The 24,188-nt window shown below is 32.5% G+C and overlaps 1 protein-coding gene, 1 long non-coding RNA gene and 1 pseudogene across 2 annotated transcripts in view; all 3 read left to right on the top strand.

Annotated features, from left to right (window-relative positions):
- Nucleotides 1-1,518: 1,518 nt before the first annotated feature.
- LOC121124077 (prohibitin 1-like) lies at nucleotides 1,519-2,289 on the top strand (annotated as a pseudogene).
- Nucleotides 2,290-3,083: 794 nt separating this feature from the next.
- Nucleotides 3,084-3,602, top strand: LOC121124431 (uncharacterized). The gene is made up of 2 exons (XR_005866305.2): nucleotides 3,084-3,391; nucleotides 3,454-3,602. It is a non-coding gene; the product is annotated as an uncharacterized lncRNA (long non-coding RNA).
- An 11,521-nt stretch (nucleotides 3,603-15,123) lies between these two features.
- gogo (golden goal) overlaps nucleotides 15,124-24,188 on the top strand; it is a 67,749-nt gene continuing 58,684 nt past the window's right edge. The window contains exon 1 of the mRNA XM_040719414.2: nucleotides 15,124-15,366. The gene's annotated coding sequence lies outside the window, so the exon portion shown is untranslated. The remainder of the gene's footprint in view (nucleotides 15,367-24,188) is intronic.

The following is a 24,188-nucleotide window of genomic DNA, read 5'->3' as shown; positions in this document are numbered from 1 at the left end:
TTTACATATAAACTACGGGTCCAAAATGGGTGAAACTTTGTTGACTAACTATCAACAGATGCTAGATGGATGTGACAAACTTTTATTTGCGAGTGCCATCATCTTCACGTTGAGATTGGTAACTTTTCAGACCACTTTTTAAATAGTCTAGCTCGCTTTCGTGCTGACGAGTCACGTATAATTGTCCTAAGAAATAAATTGAACCTTAAAAATGATTGATAAGGACGGATTTTCTTTCTGCATTGAAGTCATAAAACTGTTTGTTTGTCAGGAGTATGTATATATCCATTGTCTCACTCCTTACAAGGTGTTATAAAGAGACTTTCTCAAATCAACTAATCATGACGCAGAGTAAATTGATATATTTTTCTGGCGTATAAAAGGATTTATAATCAAAACAATGTCTGGACGATAAAGGCTTCTGGAGTTGATATAATAAAATATAATGGGTGCAAGTGGCGTATATCTATTAAATATGTACAATACTAAATACAGGAGATCCTCACTTACCGCGGTTTTTTGGGAACAAGAACAATCCGTCTCATGTGAAATCCGCATTGTACGGGAATTTTTTAGTACTAAAAGCCATAAAATAGGTTTAAGTCATAAAAAGTCAAGGAACAGACGTTATTCATAATAAAAAAAAGTCATCAAAAATTGACTTATAAAAAAAGCTATTTACAAAACGTATTGCTTAAAAAATAAGTTTTCACCAAAATGTCTATCATAATAACATATCATGACAATCATATCATTTTTTTTTTAATATAAAGGCCTTCCTTGCATGTATAAATATGAAATATGAATAAGTATATACTCTATATGAATGGGTATAGAGTTAATTTAAAATTACTTAAGGTTTTATAATGAAAGTATAAATATGTATGTTAATGTACTTCAGAAATTGCATAAAGACGTTAAAAAAACACAAAAGAACAATAAAGTTTTAGGAAAATTGACCTGGAGTAAATTTCCATTGGGTGAATTTTCCCGTCATTTACTAACATAAGGGTCAAAACTTGTTTTATGCAATGACAGGGCCTCCAAGCAGGTTGAAAACCACTGTCACTGATTTATGAAGCAAATGGACCCCCCTCCAACTACTTCAAAGTTAGATATATATTAGACTAAGAGATTAATTGACAAAGACACAAAACAAGTTTAAAAACACCAACGTCGCTTCACAAGACATATAAGATGCTAAAAAAACTTTTTTCGATTTCGACTACGGCTAGTTTATATAAGCTCTCATCTGTAAGAAAATAAACAATACAACATTCATTTTCGTATGATTTGAACTTTAGGTGATATCTCTAGTTCTAAATTTAAAACGATGAAAGATTTGGATTTCCTCAATTAAGATCAAAATACAGTATAAATCCTTATTTGAAATTTATTTTTTATGATACACATTAATGATAAATTTATATTCACAAATTTTTTATTGAATAAATAAATAATATTCGTGGGCAAAATTGAAGTTGCTTCTTAAAAAAAAGAAGAATACGAAAAGTCAAAATGGCAGCTTAGATTTTTAATCGTATCAGTCAAATCTGCGTTGGAGTCGCACATGCAGTTGCTCCTGCGAACTCTGCAATCTGAAGATGAAGGACAGAGAGCCTTTATTTTCGATCATTTTGGCCGTATCAAAGAAACTATTGTGGGAGAAGTAACGCATTTTATGATCCCCTCGGTACGGAGTCCCATCATTTTTTGACATCTGTGTTAAACTCAATTATGTGTCAACTATTATGGGATCAAAGGATTTGCAAAAGATTCCTAGATATATTATGTCCACGTCCAGAGGTTTTTCCAAGATTTACAATGCTATTGGGTGGACTATGATGTCAAATCCTTCCTTCTACCACCAATGTAGTCCTCAAGGTAGTTGTTGCGGACGCTTCCAACCTCATTACAAGAAAAAATTCGTCTCCACTCGTATTAACGAAGAACTTAACATTAAAGCTTCCCAATTCGGTATTTTATTATGTCCATCACTCCTTTAACTTTGAGTCGAGAGTTTACTCAAGCCGTAGTGTTGAAACAAGACAAAGAAGAAACCATATTTCGTCTTGAAAAAGTTGAGCAAATAAAGAAAAGAATCCACCATTACAAGTTTGAATGACACTAAAGGAAACGGATTTTCTGTCTAAAGCATTTATTAAGGCAGGTTTATTTGGAAAAAGAAGGATATAAACAGTTTCAGACATTTCAACACAGATCTCTGTATCGAGAAATGTTATTAATTTACCCCCGGGTCAGAGTACCTTACTCAATCTTCCTCAATAATTATTATAATTAAAAAAACCATTAATTTATAAATATACGTTGAAGATCTAAGTTGTTTTATTTGGCTCTAAAATCATTTATTATGTATACTATAATTAGGGTTCTTGGAATCGTTGAAAAAGAAATAATTTGATTGGTTGAAAGAGATTATATAAAAAAAGGAATAAAAAACGTTGGTACGCTTGCATCTTCTAAACAAATTTTCCTCAGTATTTTACGAATCATCATCAAAGCAACTTCCCCTTACTGCTTTCTCACGTACATCGTCATCATGACGAAGAAAACGTGCCTTTTTTCATGGGTTTCTAAGAACTGAGGTACTGATGTGTGGAATTATGATATGAAAAATAAAAGTATATCTTGACGTTTTTGCGGTTCCTCGTGCCCATTTTGTACTTTAGGGCAAGTAATCCACCACTCCATAATCTCCCATCATACCAACAACTAAAAAGTCTTCAATAAACACAAGATTCAAGGAGATGTAGGAGAATTCAACGGTTTATTATTCAATTTGGGCGTAGCAAAGTTATTTGTGTCGTGTAACATCCCTTTAAATGTTCTGTAGCATCCCAAAGAGAGTATTTACTGCTTTGTACGAAATTCCCCTCCTCCATGACCAATTATAACAAGATAAGGAACTTGGTTAAAAGCAGTGGAGTACTACTACCGTTACTTTGACGTCATCAGAGAATATTTAAACAGCCTCGATGAAGATTTGGCAGCAACCAGAAGAGCACAAGAAGTAATTAATAATGATTCCTTAACAGAAGAAGCCGTATTTATACAGGAAAAATAGCCATCTACCATAGTAATCTAACCATAGTAGAAAATCTGACTCAAGATTTGAAGGAAGAGCCATTCAAGACCAAGTTAAAAGAAGTGCTTCAAAAGAATCCTGGCTACACAAAACTAAATGAACTCTCAGCTAGGTAAAACCTTGTAGACAAAAATACTCCAATTATCAATTGTGATGCCGAGAGAGTCGTTAGTATGACGAATATCATCAATACGAAAAGGAGGTCCAAACTAAGTGCTTAGAAATTGAGGGAATTATTGATCACCAAATGGAATGAATGTTTTGTTATCATTTAATTGTCAACGCGTAAATACTAACAATATTTTTTAAATAATTGGTTACTTTATTGCCTCATTTCTATTCTTTAGATTTCGTGCCAAAGTTATCTATTCATACTTTGGTGGTCACTAAGAAGTTATAAGTACACTTCCTGTAATGATGGGTTTGATGTTCTCTAACTAACAATATATTTTGTCTTGCATAAATTTACAGAATATAATATACATTTATAAAGTTATATTTAAGGAAGTTATATATTAATAATATATATAACAATCCCTTTTTTATGTGTGTAAATAAATAAATAACTTAAGTTGAAGATATATTTATTCTAAACGATACGCTATTAATTGGGTTGGAGTCGATATTTACTTTGAACTCTTGATCCAGCGACAGATACAATTGCATCACTGTCGTATGTAGCTGTTATATTTTTGAAGTAATTCCCATGGACATTCAATACAGCGATGGGTAATTTATTCAGTTCAAATTTTTGAATAGAGTTGAGGATGGAAATAGAGTTTTCTTTTAGACACCGGCATACTCTTGCATAGTGGCCTCTCTTGCCACATCTTGTGCATTCGACGCTCTTTGGAAGGCAAACTTTCCTATTCTTATGAGGAAATTGGAAGACACACTGTCTAAGACAATCTTTCTTAGCTCTTGTTCTACGATCTCCTACAACTTTGACTCTTCGATATATATTGAATCCACATGACTTTATATTTGCGTTAACACCCTTTGATACTAAGTCATTTAGACTATTTTGATTATTCTTTGCTGTTGTTACTATTCTCCATTAATATATACATCACATATTTTATTTGCGTCATCAAATAATCTTAATTGTGCTTCTCTATACTTACATACCAAAGTTTTATATTATGACAATTAATATTTAATACTATTTGTATCATACAATAAATCATAACTAACATGAAAACATTTTCTAGATAATATAATTTTGATGAAATATTACCAAGCAAAGCTATATTTTGGTGAAGGAAAGCTTCTATATGCAGTAAATTTTCAGATAAGTTGTAATGTTAAAAAATCATAATTGAGATATCTTATAAGTATGTTCGAAATTACCAGTCGGCCATCAAGTATGATTTATGAATAAAGGTTTGTTTATGTCCGAAAGGAAACAGATGAACCAGATAGTTGAAGTTGTATTTGCTGGCGCGCTTGGACAAAACACAATTCCATCAACCCCAACTATAATTATATCTTATAAAGTTTCATCATTTGTTCTTTATTTATTTTTTTTTTTTCTGTCGTATATCTTATGAATAGAAACTGAGTATTGAAATAATAATCCTTAAACGAACCCATTCCTAGTAGTAAGTGACAACCAAATTAATGTTTTTATTATCCTGAGCTGTTATCATTTTTCTTCAATTATTGAAGAGAACACATGTAGGTATAAAGTATAACCACAAGTGAGTGCGATCTGGAATAGCTGTGAGTAACATTAAGGATTTGATGGAGAGTCGTCATAAGTGAAACTCCTTGTGGGACTCATAGTTTGTTGACTAGAGAATAAGTATCGGAGACATTTTTACTTATGCCTAGAGTTGTAGATAATTATAAACTTAAGATGTGCAATATTTTTTCTGGTTGCTAATCCTAAAAGTGTTTCAATTTATTTTCCAAATTTGTTATCATTATTCTGTTATTTTTGAAGATTAAATGTGTTTGCTTATGAAAAACGGAATGAGGACTTGCTGAGTAGTTGTATGTTTAAGTCCTTGTCGGAATCAGAGTAGAAATTCGGATCGACATCGGATTTGTGTTCATTTTCTTTATCTTATGCTGTTTGGGGCTAAACACCCCTGTTAGCTTGAGGAGAAACTTGGTCATAGAGTAATCTTTTTAATGCACAAGATATTGGGTGTTATTATATCACCAATGACGGCGCATTTTTTGAGAGCTTTTTTTTCTTTACGCAGAGTTTACTTTCTTAATTCAGTTAAAAGGGTGAATTTATAGTGGTTGTAAAGTAGGCCGGTTCATTTTGTAACTGTTTTTCGAATTACGATTACGGCTAGTTTTGAAAATTTGGGATATACTAAGGAAATAACATATGCAAAATTTTATTTTCCTAGAATATCATCTTGAAGTTACACATCTCGTTCAAAGTTTGAAAGAAAACAAAAGTTTGTTACTTTATCAAAAAATATTAAAGAACATAAATAATCATTATTTTATGTTAAATAATGATTTTACCCTATAAAAAAGATAAAGTAAGTGGTTTTTTTTCTAATGCTATCATGTGGAGCATGAAGAGAAGAGAAGAAAAATTTGATCTGTCCTTACTGGAAATATAAACAAAAATGCGCGCTATACGCGGATCATCACATCTTCCTAACTTTTTACTCATTTTTTGCTTACTAAGACAATCTTAGCAAGAAACACATAATAATACTTTTTATGGGTTAGAAAAATGTCTACCAAAGTTATTAAGTATAAAATCACTAAAAACTTTATAGTTAGGCATTCAGTACATATATATTAGAGTTTACTTGACGTCCCTAGCAGACAAACAAAAGTTTCGCTACGCCACTACCTCGACCAAATATTATCACGCGATATCACTGGCCCAGGGTAACCATCAGGGCAAGTGCTAGATTTATTCATTGAGAAAAAGAGGGTAAATTATTTTGATAATCTTTTTTGGAAAAACGTCAATGTTTTGTAGGTCTTTCTTCTTAAACTGTCTCAATATTTAGTTCTATTTAGAAAGTACTATTTATAACAAATCATTTCTATAGAGAAAAGTTTAATTTTTCAATAGGACTTCATTTCAATCCATTTTTTTCATGTTGTTTTTATGTTGCTGCGTAAATCATCCAAAATTTCCGGTTACCATCCGATTTTTTGCGACTCTAAATCGGGTTTTTGTTAACATAAAATATCGGCAGTGTATGTTTCTTTACAACTCTACTTATGAAAAATGAACGTATCCCTGTGTATATACCGAGTGTCCGGAAAGTCCTGACTGATTTCTAACTTCCAACTTCATTAAGATCTACAAGGACTAAAAGTAGAGATAAAAAACTTCGCTTGGTTATAATCTATAATATGGCTTTAACAATTTGGCCTTTAGCTTCCATAACAGCCCCAACACGGGGACGGAAGGTGGAGCAGGTATTCTTGATGTAGGTGGTGTCCATCATGGCCCAGGCCTTGGTGATACTGGCCTTGAGAGCTTTGGTAATGCTGTGGCGTTTTTGGCTAGCCTGCTTCTCAATGTGCGCCCAGATGCTGAAATCCAAGGGGTTCAGGTCGGGGGAGGAGGGGGCAGAAGTCCTTAGGTCAGAATTCCACATTCTCCTTCAACCACTTCTGGGTGTTCTTGGCTGTGTGTGCAGGTGCCCCATCCTGCTGGAAACACAACCTCTTACCAGGATACTCCTTCCTTATCCATGGGACCACCTTGGTCTTGAGCACCTTGATGTAGTCCTCCGAGGTGAACCTGTAGCCCTCTCGGAAGAAGACTGGATGGATGGCTTCACCATCTGAGCCAACAACTCCAAGCATCATGATGCTGGCTGGCTGGGTGCTTGGTCATGGACACATATTTCTCCGATCCTACATAACCATTAAGGCTAATGTAGCGATCCTTTTTGCGGTTGAAGACTGGATCCACTGTAAAAGTTTTCTCATCGGAAAAAATGAGAATTCTGTCCCCATTGCTTTTCATGTTGTTCAAAATCTTCTTGCATCGGATGTATCTGGCCTCCATATTGACCATGGACAACATGGGACGGGTGGTGCAGACCAAGGACTTGCCCCCAATGACCTTGATAATGTTGGCAGCAGTAGTCTTACCCATGTTGCTCTTCTTGGCAATTGTTCTGATGCTCAGAAGAGGGTATATCTTGATCTGGGCCCTGATCTTCTTCTTAGTGGCGTTGGTGGCCTTTAAGACAGGTCCTACTTCGAGGCTTGTCTTCAAGGCCTTCCCCCTTGTCCAACATCCTCTTGATCCTGCCAATGGTACTGGCAGGCATGCTGGTGGCCTCAGAGATCTCCTTGTGGCTGATTCCTGCACGAAGCAGAGCAGCTACTTCATGTCTTTTAGCCTCCATGTCAAAAACAATTATGAATTTCGAAATGTTATGGAAACAAAACTTGTTAATCTGAATACGGGCTTTAACTTTTATTTACGCAACATCTACATAAAAAGTCTGTGAGATCTCGAAAAAAGCCATCGAAGGTACCGGTCAAGACTTTCGGGACACCCGGTATAATACAAGTTCTTCTATAGCACGGATCGGAAATCCACAGCTCTTTCATAGAGAAGCTGCAACTCTGGGATGGGGCTCAATAAACAGCACCATGCCGCCTCAGAAGATTTGTTTGCATTTAGCTTTGGCAAAAGAGGCTTAACATAATTTCTAAATTGAGGTGAGAAACTGGGAAACAATAAAAAATCTAATGTCGTAAGACATTTTCAATGTAAACCCACTACTTGTTCTAAAAAAATATTATGAGTGAGAAGAGATAAATATAATATTTTTAAGTGTAAGTGGTTAATTTTCATGTAAAAAGAATAATTAAAACAATTTAAACGGTAATTTTTGTTAACCTTCATAATTTTCTTTGGCCTCATTCATTCCCTCAACAAACCAGTTTTAATACAAAAAAAAGACTAATCGAGAGTAATTTAGATACGAATGTTACTCTAATACGTTAGTTCCTCATTATGATTCTTTACGACAGAATACCTCCGTATTTTTTTCATAAGGAAAAAGTACGTTGTGAACATTTGTGTATTTTGTGAAATTTAAATGCTAAAATTGACAATGTATTTTTGGCTAACGCGGTGGGCTACACAACTTGATTCGTCCAAAAATTCAGAGAACGCAAACAATATAGTTAGGACTCACCGATGATGATTTCCAAGAAAACTTGTTACCATAAAACCAGCCCGAATTCTTCCGAAGTACTGGTATGCCAGGGGTGTCTACAAAGGGGGGCGGACTCACGGGGCTTTACTCCCCTTGACGCAAAAAAAAATTATTATTATTATTTTTTTGTGAATAGCTATAGATTTTTCAAATTTATTACAAAATATTTCATATTATAATTTTTTGGAAAAATGTAATATTTGAAATTTAATATTTTTGAATAGCTATGACCTTTTTCCAAAAAAATTATATTTGAAAATTACTTTTTGAAATTTTCTGTGAATAACTATCGATTTTTGAAATTTTTTTCCTAAAAGTTTTTTTTTTATATAACGATGATTTTTTGTGACAAAATTTAAATTTTGATTTTTTTCAAAAAAATTTAACACCTAGAACCCCCCCCCCATGAAAAAAACCCTGCAAACAACCATTTTTGTTGAGGGAAAAACTAATTGTGAGCTATCCCGACCAAAATCGATAAATGCGATTAATGAAAGCATCACCCTGGCCTTCTCTTCAACTACTCATCCTGTCATCAATGAAGATCTACGGTACCACAGCAATGCTCATTTAAAGGGACAGGTTCTACCCCTCTGACATAGCGATAAAAAGTAACCCGAACAAAGGCTTTAATCAACACAAATGGTACTTCTCCTATAAGAAAAATTAATTTCAAACTCCGAAGCATAACTCAAGGAACAACAGATGGTTGGTAAAAAGTCCCTATAACGCAAATGGGATCATGAAAGCCAAGTATCCATGTGAAGTTATGGTTCTTGGCGTTCTTAGTAATGAATGTACGTTTTGCTTCCTTTCATATTCAAGCAGGGCCAGACGGGTCAACGCCAACGTATGTATAAGTATTTTACACGCCAAAGTTTTTCCTTGGATCCCCAGCATTTTTGAAAACCAGTCTTGGATCGGGCAGCAAGACGGGCACCCTATCACACCTGTCAAAAAACACTCGATTTTCTTTATTCCAAGAGATCCATGAGATGTACGTACCATTGAATTCTTGCCCTCCAAACTCGCCGGAATTGAATATTTTTGACTACTTATCTGGGACAAAGTTGAATGGGTTCCCAATAAAGGCCCCCACAGGTCCACAAAATCTCTGAGAGATGGCAATAAAAGTTAATTGTGGACTCTTTTGAGTAGGATACAAAAAATTGAATTAATTAGTACAAGGAAAATAATGAAATATTATACAACATACATAAAACATCATTAAAAAGAATCTTAGGAATTTGTCTGTATAGGATTACACGTTATATTGTTATATATAATTTATTTGAAAAAGGCACAATAATTATATTTTATTTTTACAAAATAATTTTTCCCTGTGAGACTGCAAAACAGTCAAATAAGACGTAGGTTTTGTTATATACAAAGCTGGGCTCTTTGGTCAAATAAATTAATGTTTTTAGATTAGAAAAGGAAAACAGTTGGTAGAATTTCCCTTTTTTCTTACTTATTCATTCTTTCTCGAATTATTGTTGTGCCTACATCTCTTCAAAGAATATATTGTTCCCCGAGTACCATTGAGTTTGTACAATAAAATTAGTGATATGCCGAAAAAAAATTCGCCCTACCCCTTAAACTAATGTTGACCATGAAATTTGGAGCTAAAACCGGACGACAACAAAATATTTTGTCGATGTAATTACCAGAGTCAAACGACAATTAATGATCTCGTCCCACATCACGAATATTAATGCATACGAACAACATTTGACTCAGGATGCTTTTGACAACTTTAACACCGACCTCTAGTTTCTTGTAATGTACCTTTTTTCACCGTGGAGAATCCCATTTTCTCAAAGTTTATGAAGAAATATGCTAATGGGACCAATAGATTAATGGAGGTTGTCAGAAAGGATATAACCTTTAAAATTAAAGGGTAAGTTGAAGATAAAGATGACAGCTATTTTGATGGGTCCTTCGGATGGCGGCCGCTTCTTGGGTTGTTCATATCTAATCAACATGATATAAAATATAGAAGTTGCAAATTTTGTTGTTCAGAGTACGCAACTAACTATTGGTTTGGACTGACGAGCTCAAAAGATGCTACCCCCCAATTGAAATATATATTTTGTGTACCTCATGGACTCCATAAGTTGGCTGAACTTGAAACTAAAGAATTCCCAAAGACAAACGAGCTCACTTCAGAAATAAAAAAAAGTTTTTGAATGCCGGGCTAAGAAAACGGAACTGAACAGCTTCTTACCAAATTCCCTTACCTGAAGCACCTATCCTCACACTCTAGGGAACTTGCCTGAAAACAGTTGATTACTATTTCAATAACTTGGAAGTAATCAGGGAATATTTAAACAACCTTGATGAAAAAACACAAACGGTCGTGAAAGCTATGGAGATTATAAATGATGAGTTTATTTATGAAGAATTGTCAATGATTAATCATGATCTGAACCAAATACCCAGGCCATTACCGCGTTAAAAGGAAGACTCCCTTTACTTATTAACTTGACTATTTTCGAACATTTACGCGTCAATATCAAGCTAGAGCCATTCAAAACAAAATTAAATACAGTTTTAGATGAAAATCCACCGTACAACGATTTGTGAGACATAGCAATTTCTGTGGAGACAATTTAGAGAAACATTCCTACTTTAAATTGTGACTTAAAGAGGATTTTAAGCATTTTGAGAGCCATTCCTAAAAAAATAAGATCCTTTTATGAGTAAAGAGTGTCAAGAACAAGCTAATTATAAAATAGAATATTGAAATATTAGATTAGTAAGAGTAAATATTTATCAAATAACTTTTTCAGAATAAATTTCATCTATTCATAAATACAGTAATATAGTCAAGAACAACAGCATGAAATATGTCAATTGGGTCTTTGCTTTAAATGGTGTGCAAATAGTTTTTTTAACATCAGTTTCTTCGTGTAAAGACTTTGGTAAATAATTATTGATGTATTTAAATATTCAAAAATTCATTAGACAAATACTTCTTCAAATTTAGGATTAGCGTATATCTAATGTTTATAATCTCCAAGATAAGATGTTAGAAAATTACAGTAGTATGGTCAAGAACAACAAATAGTTTGTTTAACATCAGTTTCTTGGGGTTAAGAATTGGGTATGCTCATAGGTTTTCAACACGTTGAAGTACAATTTATTTGAGATGAGTATAAGTCGTTTTAAATTCTGACCATATTAATTTATTTTTTCATTTCAAAGCTTTACAACTGACTTAGATGACGAAAAATGAAGATTCTATATGGAATTGAAGTATGATAGGACAAAGTTTTTGGTTTTTTTGGAAAAAAATTTGAAGAATTAATTTTTTGCAAAAAATTTAAACATTAAAATTTTTGAAAAAAAACTTCAAGTATTAAATTGTTAGAACAAAACTTCAAATACTGTATTTGTTAAATATTTTTTTGAAAAATCCACAGTTATTCACAAAAATTAAATTTCCCTGGCAAAAGTTTTAAAAATTCATAGCCATTCTAAAATTCTAAAAAACTTTCCATCCGTAGCTTTTCTCAAAAAATTTCAAATATCAATTTTTTTGTAAACAAAAAACTCAAAAGTGAACAGATCTTTAGAAAAAATTTGATTTTCTAGTCATTTTCTAATAATTTAATTATTTGGAAAAAATTTCAAAATCTACAATTGTTGACAAAAAAATTTCTAGAAAACAATATTCAAAAATTATGTTTTTTGAATTTTTTTTCCAAAATTCCCACTTTTTCACAAGAAATTACAGATTTACAGAACAAATTCAAAAATCCATAGCTATTCTTAAATTTTCTTTTTTTTTTGAAAAAAAATTCCAAAAAATAAGTTTTTCGAAAATTTTTTTCAAAGATCTTTTGTTATTTATAAAAAATTCCAAATATTGATTTTTTTGGAAAAAAATATACCCTCCAGGTCACCCCTACAGATCCTCCGGTAAATTATTTGGTTGTTTAATATGTACGATTAATAATTATTATTTTTTTCGGTTAAAATGAACTCATAGTTCCCTTCCAATCCCCCTTTCTAGTTGCCTACCCCCCTTCCCACATCAAGAAAATATTATTTTTATCTGATTAAAAAGAAAGGATTGTGTTGATTGAAATAGTATTATTCAAATACATAAAATGACGTTATTTTCATCAGATTTCATTTCCGTAGTTTAATCATGGCTCCATTCAAAAATATGTACAAGGTACGACAAAAAAACTTCCTTTCTACAAAGGAAAAAAAAAAGTTTTTTTTTAATCAGAAAAGTTTTTTTTTTTTTCAAAAATGATGGTACATATTTAACATTTCGTTTTACACAGTTTAATAAGATAGATGACGGCCCCTATGTCATTATAATTATTAAAACGAAAATGTAATATTCACTTTTTTTTACTTATCTTTAAATAACTATTCATTGTAAAGTGTAAGTGGGATCATTAATTTTAATATTAAAAAAAGATACAACATTTCAAGGGTAACATATCAGAATCATTCAATTAGTTATTGTCGATCCTGCAAAAGTCCCAAAAATTTCGGGTTTTCCGGAATAAGTCCGATTTCAGATACCTAATTGGTAAAAAAATTCACAAATAATTTTGTTTGCATGAAATCGGATTTGATGGAACCGATTTTATCTCCCTAGCATCATGATCCGTACAGTTATTTTCTTTTAAAGATTTTTGCAAAATTCCAATTATGAAAACATATTTTTACAAACACCACATTTTTTGAAATAGAAACAATAACTTATTATTAATAATTGCACCAATAAACCATCAGTAAGCTAAATTTCAATTTGTATATTTTTATACAATATTCTGTCAAGCATCTGTTGACGGTTACTTTACAAAGTTTCAGACATTTTGGAGGCACAGTTGGAATGTAAATTTCATTTTGAACAAATAAATATTTAGTAACACTTCCCTACTCGATTTTGCCAATTTTCAAAAAACACTCACATCAAATCACTCAAACGTCTGCACCTCCAAAATGGTTTAAACCTTGTTGAGTAACTCTCAACAGATGTGACTAGCATTTATTTACGAATGCTGCCATCTTCACGGGGAGGTCAGAAACTTTTCAGACCACCTTGGAACATTTATTTTAGACATGATGTGCTGGGTTTAAGCAACAACTGCTCACAGCTGCACAGGTCTAAGATAGTAAGCTTATAAATAATTTTTTAACAGAAAAATAAACACCCACTGAAATAAACTTTCATTATTATGGATAATTGTTTGAATGGCTCACAGCTTACGTAAAAGAGCTAAAGAAAATTAGTATGGAACATGAAAAGCAACATGTCAGCTGAATGAAAAGAGCAAGAAGGATAAAATAAGAATAAATCATATTCATAAAAGTAAATACTGTGGTGGATATTTTTTAATAGATACGAATAATTTGTAATCACCTGTATAACAAACTAAAAAAGAAGATTGTCAATGCATCTGAACTATTTGAACATTTGTTCTAGTTCTGTATACAACGTGCAGCCGTTGTTAAACAATGACCTTTTAGCCCATGCGGTGTAGGACATTGCTTGTTATTTTGGCGAGTAGCCAGAAATGTTTGTTGTCACTTAAAAATAAACATCTATCAAGGAAGTATTTTTTCCACAATTGTGGGCCCTTGTTGCGATCTGCTCGGACAAAACAATGTTCAGATTGCAAACTTCTTAAACTTGGACAAGCCGTTTGTTTGTAGAGTCAGGAAAGAACCGGAAGAGTCTGGAGGTGATTATGAGTCAACAGCAAGGCGGACTGATCACATGAGGTTAGAGGGCCAGAGGGATAATGATGTCGTTGCAAGTGTGCAAAAATCACTTTTGTGAACCATCCATATCGATGCTGGGGATCTCAACTATTCTAAAAGGAAGATCAGGAAATGTGTGATGGATAATTTGCAATAAAAATTATAGAAACAGCCAACAGCTCAACTTAAGGCAGAAGGAAACATTGACCTTTTTGTCGGATTTTTTTTTCTCACTATGCTGGACCCAGTGTTTGCCTTCAAAGCCCTCTCGACCACAAACTCATGGACTTAGTCGTGTCGACACAGTTGAGCAACACATCAACAGCCCCCTCCCCCCTGCAACACAGACTCTGCTCCCATACCTCACAACGAAGAAAACTTTGACCTGACTGTGAGATTTTTTTTTTTTTTTTTTTTTGACTTTGTTGGAGCCAGTGTTTTATCTTCAAGCTGACATGGCCTCAACCAAATGGACTCCTTTGAGTCAATAAATCTTCCTACAAATCGAAATCTACAAATGAATTCTGTAATCTGCCCGCGAACCCTGCCATTATGACATACTTCCATTTATGAGGTCAAAATGAGTGTGTTATTGAAGGCAAAGGTAATTATATTGAATAATTATAATATATTTTTTTATTCAGCTTTCGTTTTTCTTTGTTTTTTATTAAATCGGATTATTAGGTTAGAAAAAATCATTTTTTGTCAATCGTGTTGGTTGTTAAATAGAGGTCGCATCTCCTATATGTTTTGAACAAGAGCTAATTCAAATCAACATTCAGAACACTGTTATGGAGAAAATAAGTGAAAAATCCATAATTAGCCACAAACTATGTTTCAAATCGGTCCCGGCCGAGTCTTATCACTAATATATATATATGTATACAATATATATTCATTTTGAAATACTCACCCCTGAAACGAATGAAAGGGCGCCTTTTTTTAAATAAAATCCCCCCCCCCTCTCTTTTTCCCCTTAAAAAAATAACAGACAAAAGGAACGAACGACGTGAGTTTGTGTGTGTAAGTTGTGTTCCTTTCTTTATTGTTTGTTTGGTGCGGGCGTGTGCTCGTCTCACCTCCTTTTTTTTCCTTTTCCATCGACTCACTTTTCAGTCCCATTGATAATTGTGTTCCGAGAGGAAGCCAGCCATTCATTGTATACTTATATATATAAAAAAAAACACTAACCTACAAAAAATATTCGTGTTTAGATCTCGTAAAACTTTAATGTTATTATAAACATATATAGGCATTTTCGTAATATCATTAGAGTGTGCACTCAACTTGTTATATATTTTTGGTGGAGTTATTTTCATGGAGGAAAAGGGGCCCTAATTCCATAGGATCGATCATGTATGTATTTTTGTAATATTAAAAAGAACCTCTGACGAATTATATATAACATTACATATTTATGTTGTTGTTTCTTTTTTTTCTTTTTTTTGAGAAGGAGGAAAGGAAGGTTGAGTGATTTGTTAATATCTAGTGATTTAAATAGTCTTTATTTTTTAAATTCCCCATTTTTTTTGGAATTGGTAATCTGAAGAATGAATTTTCTTTTGCCCAGCTGTTGTTATTATTATTGAGTAAAGAACTTCCTTTCCTAAATAGATTAAATTATATTCAAAAACTGATTGAACATTCTTGTGTGTTCATAAAAGACGGAGCGTAACCCTGAGGTATAATTGTAAGTCCTTGTTGGACTCAGAGTAGAATTGGAGATTAACATCGGAGACATCCCCTCTAATATCCATGTTATTTCCTTCTCCCCTCCTCCTTTGCTTCAGCTGATATTAGCTGATCTAATGAAATGTCAAGCTTCAAAACAAACTTTAAATTATGAGGGTTACTTTCCGTTTCTTTTTTTTTTTTGCATGCCCAAAATACACACAATTTTCATCCCTAATTATATATTTAATGGTTTAAATGGTGTGATTTTTTTAGCTGGCCCGTATTTTTGGACTATATGTTTCTTTTTCCCCAGTTATTGCCAATATTTTTTTACTCCTGAGGCCTGAACTTCCTTTTCTACTACATTCAAATACATTTCTTCAAAACCTGATTGAACATTGTTGTGCCCACATAAATGAGGTAGGATAACTTTGAGGATTTGTTATGGAGTTTTAATTGCAAGTATTTGTCGGACTCAGAGTAGAATTGGGGATGGAATGTCGGAGTAATTCTTGCCAATGTCTTTATTCATTTTCTTTTCCCATCCTCCCTTCCCACATCAGATTCTAGCTGGTCTTCTCCAAAATTTGAGGGTTACCATCTTGATTTTCATTTTTTTAAACATGCCCATTATAAACAGAGAGGACTTCGAGTAGAATTGAGGATCGAATTATTGCCAATATCTCCGATTGATACGGAGAGGGAATTGTGATAATATCATTCATCCAATAGCTGCATAATTTAATGAAACGTCATCAAAGCTCTTTACTCCAATTTTCTTCAAATTGTCTGGCTTACCATCTTAGTTATAGGTGTATTTTGGTTTTTCAGATTGCAAAAAATATTATGATTTACAACCTTAGTTATTTATAAATAATTTTGCATGCAAATTTGCATTGGCAATCACATATACAGACTATGTTATTTAAAAAAAAAATCCTTTCGGTTACAATGGTTAAAAATACAATATTATTTGATTAAGTTACACGCTTCTTGTATAAAAGTCAAAGGAATCAGATCTCATTGTCATGGGTTGTTCATTAAATAAATAATTCAATTTGTTTGTAATAAGGGTTGATATTGCTGCTTTTACTGCACCGTTTACATGGTATTATCTGCATCAACTTGAAAATATATGTATATGTGATGCATCCACGAAAAAACAATCTTAAATAATAATAAAAAAACGATAAAATATCAATTGATTTTCTGACTTCATATATACATACAACCAAGTTTAATAGAAATATCTACAAGATTATACCATAAGGCATATGTAACTGATTTTTGACATCCACCACACTTTTTAATAGTGACGTCATAGAATATGATTGGTTGTGTAAAAAAAATAAAAAATAATGGAATTTCTTATTCGTTCAAGAACATGTATTATTTGAAATTTAATTTAATTTTTTGAGAAAAACTATGTATTATGTTAAAACTTTTTAATAAAAAAATTTATACTTAAATTTCAATTTTAGAATTTTCTTACAAAAAATATCATTTTTTGTAAGCTGCTTTAGATTTTTGAAATTTTTTGGAAAAAATTTAATTTTTGTTAACAACTCTGAATTTTGGAAATTATTTACAAATCATTTAATATTTGTTTTTGATTTTTTTTCAAAATTAAAATTTTGTATCTGAAATTAAATATTAGAAATTATTTCCAAAAAAAAATAATGTTTTTCAAATAAAATTATGTGTAATTTTTTCTAAAAAATATAATTTTTTTCTTACAGAAAAAATTTAATTTTTGAATTTTTTTTCAAAAAATTTTCATAATTTTTTTTTTTTTTTTTTTTTCACCAGGGGAAAAAAATGTATAAATAATATAAAAAAAATAAAATAAATAATATAAAATAATAAAAAAGTAAAAATATTTAATCCTGCAGATGCCCCAGAATTGAGTCCAATATGGACTGATTATTCAAAAGTCCGGTATGGATTAAGATGCTCAAGCATTTTTAATATAGTTTAAAACCTTTATTCGATTTATGGAACTTATATAGGCCCCGATATGGCCCTTTCCAATCGTAATTTATGAATTTGTCTTTCTTTTATTGTGACAATCAAATTGAGCTACTTCAAGTTCAATTTGTGCCGCTTCCAAAGGGTTTATAAGGATAAGGATTTTTAGTAGAAACTCAAAAAAATGAATCGTTAAAGATTATAAATTTAATCCACACTCAACACTGAGAAAAATCATTCTAGCTTGCTTTTGTACCATATGGACCATATATAACTTGAAATTGTAAAAAGTTAAATATTTTTCTCATTATGAGCTTGTAGAATGATAAAATTTACAAGCATGTCAATATTTTATAGACATATTTGAGTCACTTAATGGCTTTCTATTCCAATTACTGGGATGAGCCAAGATATACAAGAATATTAGCTATAGTTTAAAACCTTATTTTAATTTAAGTGACATATATTGTCCCCAATAATAATGCTTCTTTTAAAAGAAATATATCCATTTCTCATTTTTTTATTGTGAAAATCCTATTTTAAGTGTAACTTGCGTCATACACAAAGGTTTACTAAGAAGAGTTTATTGCTAGAAATTGAAGATAATTCCCCAAAGAATATATAAGATATCCGCACTCAATACCAGCTTGCTTTTGGGTGACGAACCCCATATACGTTGCGTACATAGATCAATAAGTTCAAAGAGGAAACAAGATGTACAAATGTTGAAGTATGGGTATAACCTGACAAAACTGTAATTAATTTATTATTCAAAGTTCTCCTCTTTATTCTAATTACATATTATTACAAGAATGACTCTTGTTTTTTTTCCTGCGTCAAAATTTGTAGTTATTCTAGTAAATATATAATTTATTTGAGCAATTATTGCAAATCGAAAATAAAGTAGATAGCATAAAAAAAGTCATTGGCGCTTGTTAGACCTTGAATAAGTAGGTTATTATCAAATTATAACGACTAAATAATTATTAAAATAATGGAAGGTCTAGGGGAGACTATGGCTCAATCACAAGATGCTGCGATGACTTAAAGCATTAAAACAAAGCAAGGAAACGCGGCAATTTGCTTAAGGAGGTACATGATAATAGTTTTTTCATTATTCACCGTAACATTTCACTTTTTATGATACCAGAGATGGCCTCACTACAGAGTGTGGATCCAAAATTTGGAGTAACATACAACTAGGATTTTACTCTCCGTTATCTTGAATAAAGATGTTCCCGTACGCAATTAAACGACAACTAAAATAAATATAAACAAGCTTTTATGATTATGCCATGTATCTAAGTGTGAAAATGCCTTTTGCTGATCACTTATGCGCCGTTGTTAGCGCGGAAAAGGCTTGATTTGAAAAATTTAATTTTAAATATTAACAAAATATACATGAAATAAATTAAAATTTTATAGTTATTCAAAGAAAATTATATTAATTGAAAAGTATTTAAAAAATTTAATTTCAAATGTAAAATTTTTTAGAAAAAAAAATCTTGCACTCAACCCCTGAAATTTAATTTGAAAAATAAAATTTTTTTTGATAAAATTTTTTGCAAAAATTTAATTTCGCTTCTTTTTGTCCCAAAAAAAATCCTGAATAGCTATTTAAATATTATATTTTTTAATATTTAAAATCAAATGTTTCAATATTTTATCCAAAAATTTAATTTTCTGTGAATAATTATAGATTTTTGACTTTTTTTGGAAAAAAATTTAAACAATCCATAGCTATCAGAAAAATAAATTTTGTGAATTATATATGTTTTTTAAAAAAAAATTGATTATTGCAACCTTTAACGATCTTGTCTACCTTATAAGTACTGTTGTAAATATTTCAAATAGATTTATATAGGTCCAACATATAAATTATACACCTTTCAGCATTATTATTAAAGTACCTACTAATGTAAGGATATTCATATATGTATACAAACTTCATATATAATTATACATAAAGGTAATAATTATATGAAAATTCATGCCTTCATAACGTATTCACAGTCCGTTGATTTTAGTAGTAGGGCTCTTATGATTATCATTATTTATATTAGTGATGTGCATCGAAAAAAAACCTCAATTCAAACTTTATCTTTATATAGTACTGCGTTATTCATTAAAATCTGAACGCCTTGAAATTTAAAATTCAATAAGATATAAATGATTAATATGAACAATAGAATTTCTACAAAATTTCTACTATAAATAGATTTGTCTCTAAGCTCTCTTAATCATTTATGTAGCCGCCCTTAGCGGCAATGAGGGCTTCCAGAGCGTGGTAGTTGGGACCCGCTGCGAATGTAGTCCTCAGTCATGGCGTCCCAATGATGTCTGACAGTTGCTTTGAGGGCCTCAGTGTTTGGATGACGGGCACTGCAGGCCTTCTCTTCGACATGCACCCAAAAGGTGTATTCGAGGGGGGTTAGCATCAGGTTTATAGTGGGAGAAAAGGGTTCAAAAGATTCATTTAAGAGAGTCTAGAAGGGAGAAGATCGGTTTCTCTCATTGCTTTTGTCATAAGTGGCCTCTCCGCCCTCACTAGGCTCTTTCTACCCATTTTTTTTACTTCTCTCGGGACTATCTCTTCTGAAACCCGGAGATATCTTGCATGGGCCCTCATGGACAGTGGGGGATTCGCCTGTGCTGTTTTTTTAACTCATCTGTGCCCAGTTTGGCCTTTTAGCAGAGTTATTCTTCCTCTCCAACGTTTCAGACTTGCAGACGGTGTCCTTATGGTTCTCGAGACGTTCTACTACTTGAAGTTCGCGAATGGAAATTTGTAGATCACGCTCAAGTGTCATTTTCTCTACTTGTACGTTAATAGAGAGCTTAAATCAGATATATTCATAAAGAAGAAACCGAAAATTATCATTCAATATAGTAACCCTGTACAATTTGAAGAATGTTTTGGAGGAGATCTACTACAATCAGCTGTGACAACAGAGGAGGAGAAAAAATAAACAAAGACAATGTTACTTCAAAGTCGATCCACAATTCTACACTGAGTCCAATAAGGACTTACAATTGCAACTCCGTTAAAAATCTGTCTTTTTGTGAGCACACACAAACGTTCAATCCAGTTTTGTACATTATTGATTGTAGTAGGAAAGGAAGTGCACGCCTCAAGAGTTAAATAGTAACGAGAACAGTCAAGGAATAGAAAATTCCTTCTTCAGATTACCAATTATAAAGAAATGGACGAGCACAAATCACACAATTTTTATTAATCTACCTTATCTTGTTTGAGGCTTCTGAAAACTTTAGACAGAGAAGGGGAATTAAAGGATTTTTGCAAATTCGCCGCTACCTACAAATAAATGGTTGAGACATAACGGCAAAAGTATTTGCAGGCTGTGTGAGGAGAAAGTTAGAGGATGTTATACATTTTTTTCAAAGGTTGCCTTATTCACAAAATGCTGGAATGAGCGGTAGCTAGAGTTGACGGCAGTCCCATCAGTCCGGTCCTAATAAAATTCGTTAGTCCTAGAAACTACCCTTAACGTTTTTTTTATTGTAAATACAACAAGCCCAACGTAATTTCAGTGGTTGAAATTTTATCTGTCCAAAGGCTTTTAAGACCTCTTAAAAAAAGTTTTGCAGCCATAAGATGAAGAGATCTGCTGTATCTGAGTCGGTTACGAATGTTGTTGCTGTATCGAATGGGAGTCTTATGATTACTTTTTCGAGAGGAGAAAAACAAATTTTAAATGACAAATTTTCTACAATTCTTTAAAAACTAGGATTTATTTGACTGCCAAGTTTTTTAGCGGCCATAAAGTGCCCTGGTTGTTAATTAGTTTTCGGGTGAGTAACAGCTCTATCTCGTAATTCCTCGAGTATTTTTTTTAGAATCCCTCAAATACTCGATCACTAAAGTTCAGCTCGCAGGGCATCACTTATTAATATATACTATGTAAATGATAATATTTTCAAATGGACATTCATAAATTACTGTACGAGTATAAAATTGAATGAATTAATTGATGTCACAAATAGAGAATTGCAATGTATTCTGCTTCATTCTAATAAGCCTACCGGGTGGAAACTTGAAACGTAGACACTTGGAAAGAAGTCAAGAAAATAACCTGCCATTCTTCAATTACACATTTAACAAAAATATATATTTGTTTTTTATACATAACCAATATCAAATTAATTTATTCTATTTGACCGTCATAGGCTTCAGAGATGGAAACAATCCACTTTTGACAAAAGTTGCAAGTATTGTGAATGAAGTTTGGGTACTTGGCAGCCCACTACTTGTCGTCATAGGCATTTATGGCTTCAACGTTCGGGTAATGGATGCTATAGGTCCTCGTTTCTACGTGGGGACATACATAAAAGTCGAGGGATTGATATCCGGACTGTAGGGTGGTGGCATCATCATTCTCTTATCCCAGAAGGCGATGTTCTGCGATAAGAAGATCTGAGTAATTTTTGGAATGTGAACGGGAACCTATTTCGCGGAATGACATTATTGCCGTTGGTTAAATTTGTCTGGACTCAAGGGAGCAAGTAAATATGTCGATATACATGGCTGCCGTGAGACTGTGAACCTCTGGAAGTCAGATTAGGGCATCCTTGAAGCATCTGCCTTAATGATGGGCTTTTTATGGAGCCCTTCTTCCTCTCTATGGTTTTGTATTGGTCTAGCCTCGTCTCAACTTTGCACATAGTCTACTTCGAGTAGAATTGAGGTTCGACAAAGGATCAATGCCTGCTTATGTACGTTAGATCCGGCGTGGGATTTGTAGTTACATTAAGAGTTGTAAAAATAGAACCATAGCTTTGGAAAAACAAACAAAAAACTTGGGACTTTGCAGCTACAAAAAGTCGTAATAATTGTTGAGGAGGGAACATCTAATTATAAGCATAAAGTGTACATGTCAATGCATGAACATAACCAAGTTTAATATAAATACAAATTATACCCTAGTACTCTTACCAATGATGTTTGACTTCCGCGCCACGCTTTTAATAGTGACGTCAAAGAGTATATACTATTATTATGAATCATTTTTAGTTTCATATGCTTTTAATATACCATTGTTATACTTTATTTTGTCAAAATCTGTCTGTCTTGTCCAGCAGTTGCTACGGTACATCAAGTTGAACATGCTAGGGTTGCCACGTTCATATTCGGCTTCGTTTCCTTTTACTTACGGACAAAACATGTTTTAGAGGACTATAATCAAGAGTGGTTTAAAAGTTTCGGACCTAACAAATATTTATTTTTATTTTTCAACATTGTCTTATTGTAACTCTACACACTTCCCTCAACAATACTCCCATCTCTGTAACCCGTCCAAATAATCATGGACATTGTTCTTTGCAAAATAATTGTTTACGAGACACTTTTGCTTTATGGCTCAATTACTCCGAGTTGGACTGACTTAGACACGTCAAATTTGCACATAACAAGCTTTAATATGTCCGGCATTGTTTGAATCGATTTAAGGGATCCATTTTCAAAAAAAAAAAATGTAATGACAGGTCCATACTCCCCTTTGCTCATTTTCACAAAATCAATTACATCAACTCAGTCAAACGACTGTGACAAAACAACTGCGCGGACGAAATGGCTGAAACTTTGCTGAGTAATTGTTAACAGATACCAGATAGATGTGACTAGCTTTTATCTGCAAGTGATGTCATCTTGACGTTGAGTTTCCCTCGTTTGTCGTATGTCCTTGCAGAGTTGGATTTGCGTGTATTTCCTTCCTTTCACAGTTGCTTGTAGCTGTTATAATAAAACACTCAGCTACTCTTTTCCCAAACATTCTTCCAATTGTCGGTGTTACTATTTTTATTTCTGATTATTTTATTTGTTCATACTGGCAGATCATATTTTATGCAACTCTAGGTATGTTTATTTTCTTATCTTACCTTTTTGTATTGTACATTATACATAAGATGAGTTTTAGAACCCTGAGAAAATGTATTATTACGAAAAGGACTTTTGTAAAGGGTATTATTTAGAGTGAGAAAAATCCAAAGCAAAGTTCTCACACAAGCAATTTTTTCCGTACCATAAATACGTATGCATATAACACCCATGTATATATTTAAAGGCATAAAGTGATGATTAAGTGAGATGAATGTTGTTATCGTTTACAAATGTTTGAATATTTTTTGTACATATATAGCACATCTTTTCTTTAAATGAAGTTGTGAATATTTCATTTCTTTCTGATGTAATATTGCATATATATTCTAGGGGCTTAGATTGTTTTATAATATACAATATATATGTATATATATTGAATGGATTTGAATGGAACACCCGGTATATATATATATATACCGGGTGTTTTATTCAAATCTGAAGACTTACTTATACCAATGGATGAAGGTTGAGTATTTGAAATTAGTTTGCATTTTGATATATTTAAGGATAGAAAATTAGATATAAAACAAAATCAACCTGAGCTCTCTAGCTTACATACAGTCGAAAAAAAGACACTTGAAAGATATACACGAATTTCCATTGGCCCACTTTAAGTAGTTAGGCGTCTCCAGAACCACCG

This window comes from Lepeophtheirus salmonis, chromosome 9, assembly GCF_016086655.4.
Source record: "Lepeophtheirus salmonis chromosome 9, UVic_Lsal_1.4, whole genome shotgun sequence".
Taxonomy (NCBI): domain Eukaryota; kingdom Metazoa; phylum Arthropoda; class Copepoda; order Siphonostomatoida; family Caligidae; genus Lepeophtheirus; species Lepeophtheirus salmonis.
Note: the sequence above shows the minus strand (reverse complement) of the source record. Positions and strands in the feature narration are given on the sequence as shown.